The following is a 3621-nucleotide window of genomic DNA, read 5'->3' as shown; positions in this document are numbered from 1 at the left end:
ACCCCCATTTTTTCAGATAAAAAATGGAAAACAGTTACATAACTTGACCATGCTCATTCAAGTATTAGAACTGCCAGACGCTGAATTAATTTTTGTAACCACGTATTGTTCTTTTTCTACTCCAATATGCTGACTATTATATGCACAAATATGCTAAAATGGATAGTATTCAGCATGATAAGGAGGAAATGTAGGAAAAGATGTAAAGAGAGAGAAATAAATAATTTGTATGGAAAAAGACAAACTTTATGGAAGAAGTGACATGGTAGCTCGTTTGAAAAGGCAGAAAAGATGAATGGGCATGATCAAGACATGGAAGATAATCTATAAATACTCAGAGACAGAAGAGGGCAATACAAGATCAGTACAGAAATAACCATCCATTTTAGTTACACTACAGTATACATGAATGGCCTTTGATGTCATGCTTCACAATTTGCAAAAATTGTACTTGTAACATAAAGAAACTATAGAATATTAGGCTATAAAATGGCCTGCCCAATCCTATCATTTATGAATATTGTTTTGGCAAGTATGTGAAGACTGGATTAGATATGGGAAAAAGTAGAATAAATATCTTACATGTTGTTATCCTCATTGTATAGTTGAGGATGCTGAGGAAAACAGAAGTGAAGTGACTAAGAAAAATGTACTCTCAACCAGCTCTATCAACCTCAACAGAGGTGACAGAGCTAGTAAGTGTCTAAAGCTAGATTTGAATGAAGGTCTTCTTGACTCCATGCCCAGCTCTCTATCCACTGTGCCATCTGGATACCTATTTATGAGCAATAAAAGTAGGTAATTTTAGTGGAAGATACTTCAAGCATTAAAAATAGCAGTTAAATGTTAAAGTATAGAGGCAAGCTAATCAGGTGGAGATAGGTGAATAAAGAATCACTCTTCTAGGTTCAGTGGCCATGTATCTTAGCCATTTATTCTGCTCTAGCATCTGGATGCCTCATAGGAAAGGGGTTGTTATTATTGTCTCTGCAAATACACAATCTAATACAGTACATTGAGCATATTTGTTGCTTGTGTAATATATTTTGGTTTGATATGAAGCTCATCACCTTGAAGAAGAAGACAAGTGATAAAACTGGCCAATGTGAGTTTCAAATACTCAGCAGATCTTTCTCATCGATATATTCAGTTTTAAGACAGGAACATGGAATTGGAGTTCAAAATAGAGATAGTTCATGGACATATTTATTTGGTATGTGTCTACATCATGCTCATAATTGAGGCCATAGCAGACAATGGAGCTAGCATTGGAGAGGACACTGGAAAATAAATCTACAATAGGCTATCACACTGTACATGAAACATTTTATGCCCTTTGCACTAGGAAGCTATTGGGGTGTATTTAGCCAGGGTGTCTTAGACACATTTCCTATTATTTACTAATTACTAATTTATATTTTATTATATTATATTTATTTTTATTAAAAGTAAACCTTAGTTTTTTGCGAGCTCTGAGAATAGATTTCAGCTGGGAATGATTAATATCAATGGCATAATTTAGAAGCTTTTAAAATAATCCAATTCAGTTTAACAAATATTTATCAAGGTGAAAGGGTCTGAAATTTAGGCTGCTGTTGAGTGGAGAAGAGGAGAAAGATTTATGGGATATCAGGGAGTTCAAACCAACAGGAAATTGCAAAAGATTAGTTAGGGTTAGAGAAAGGCAATGCTTTAGGGTAACACCCAGGACAAAAAATATTTTGAAGTATTATAAAGAAAAATCTTAGAGCTGAAGTGGGAAACCTAGAGAGTATTAGGTGTTCCTGATGAATAAAGAAAATAGAATTTTATTTAGATTAATTGGACTTCACATGTCAAGTCTGATTTCAAAGTAATAAAAAGTGAGGCATTTAATTAGGAAGAAAAACAGAAAAGATTTAGAATTGCTCATTAAGTCAGATTTTTTTTCTTTTTTGTTTCTCCTGGTGATAGTTTAGTTCTGATCAGAAGGGGTTCATTGAATGCAGATTCAACTTTTTAGTAGCCTGATTTTTCATGTTCTCCCAATCACACTGGTCATTCCTGTATGTGAACATCTGATTCCCATTGCTCAGTGTAACAATGTCTACCCAATGCTTTAAAAAATTGTGTACCTTTTCATAGACACATAACCTCACCTAGAACATACTTACAGTAGACTTCAAAACTTGCTATATACCTTTCACACTAACCTGTTACACTGATGTGTTCAGCAAGGTCTCGACTCTTTCCTTTATTGATAATTACTTTCACAACAACTCTCTGTGTTCTATCTATGATTATAAATAACTTGCCAAAAAGTATTTCAAAGATGTTTTATCATTCTATATGACGTTCTTTGTGTGTGATTTCTTTTTCATTTTCTATATACTCAAGAACACTCACTTAAAATTGTGACTCCTTTCACATTGTCTTCCCTACAGAGAACTTCTGGATACCCAAAATATATCAAGTAGGTGAAGATGAAGAATAACTGAATGATTAATGAATTTATTTTTTAGGACTCACAGATTCTTGGGAGCTTGAAATTTTCTTTTTTGTGATCTTTTTCCTGGCCTATACATCAATCTTGGCTGGAAACTGTCTCATTATACTTATAGTTATTCTTGATGCCCACCTGCCCTTGACCCCTATGTACTTCCTCCTGGCCAACCTCTCTTTTCTTGGCATGACTCTTTCCACTGTTGCTGTCCCTAGGATGGTGATAGATTTCTTCAGGGAGAGAAAAACTATCTCTTTGTGGGGCTGCATGACACAAATATTTCTAGCTCATCTCTTGGGAAGGAGTGAGATGACTCTTCCCATAGAGATGGCTGTTGACAGAGATGTTGCAATATGTAAGCCCCTCTACTCTATGACTATCATGAGCCATCGAATTGTGGTAGGAAGTGTGCTGTTCTCGTGGTCAGTTGGCTTTGTACACACTATTAGCCAAATGGCCTTTATGGTGAGTCTGCCCTTCTGTGGCCCTAATATTATCAATGATGTTTTTTGTCATCTGCCCCTGGTGTTGAAACTTTCCTGCCCTGACACCTATGTCCTGGAGCTGCTTGTCATTGCTGACAGTGGAGTGCTTTCTCTGATGTCCTTCATTCTTTTGCTCATCTCCTATACAGTGATATTAGTCATGGTCCAGCATCACTCCTCTACTGGGCTTTCTAAAGCTCTGTCTACGCTGACTGCTCATATAACAGTGGTAACTCTCTTCTTTGGAACAGTCATCTTAATCTATGCTTGGCCAGTTAGTAGCTATTCATTAGACAAATTTTTCTCAGTGTTTTACTCAGTTATCACTCCTCTCCTTAATCCAATTATCTATAGCTTGAAGAATCAGGAGATGAAAGCAGCCATGGTTCGATTGAGAAGCCGGCACATTAGTTCCAATGTAACCTTCTAAATGATGATGTGATGATCAATTTTTTATTGCATTCCTGAGGATAACTCTCAAAATGACCAATTGTCATATTAATATATACATAGGCATAGACTTTACAAATAAAAATCCATCTTATTTTCAAAACAGCCTTTAAATAATGTCAGAATTTTTTTACTTGCATTTATGTCTGCTTTTGTTCATCTGAGAATATTCCTTAATTTGAAGGCCTTCATAACTCCAGTTCA

At 35.5% G+C, this 3621-nt stretch overlaps 1 pseudogene; it reads left to right on the top strand.

Moving 5' to 3' along the window:
- Positions 1-647: 647 nt before the first annotated feature.
- On the top strand, positions 648-3397 carry LOC118829760 (annotated as a pseudogene).
- Positions 3398-3621: the final 224 nt, after the last annotated feature.

Source organism: Trichosurus vulpecula, chromosome 8 (assembly GCF_011100635.1).
Source record: "Trichosurus vulpecula isolate mTriVul1 chromosome 8, mTriVul1.pri, whole genome shotgun sequence".
Classification (NCBI taxonomy): Eukaryota; Metazoa; Chordata; class Mammalia; order Diprotodontia; family Phalangeridae; genus Trichosurus; species Trichosurus vulpecula.
The sequence above is the reverse complement of the archived record's forward strand: the minus strand, read 5'-3'. Positions and strand labels throughout refer to the sequence as shown.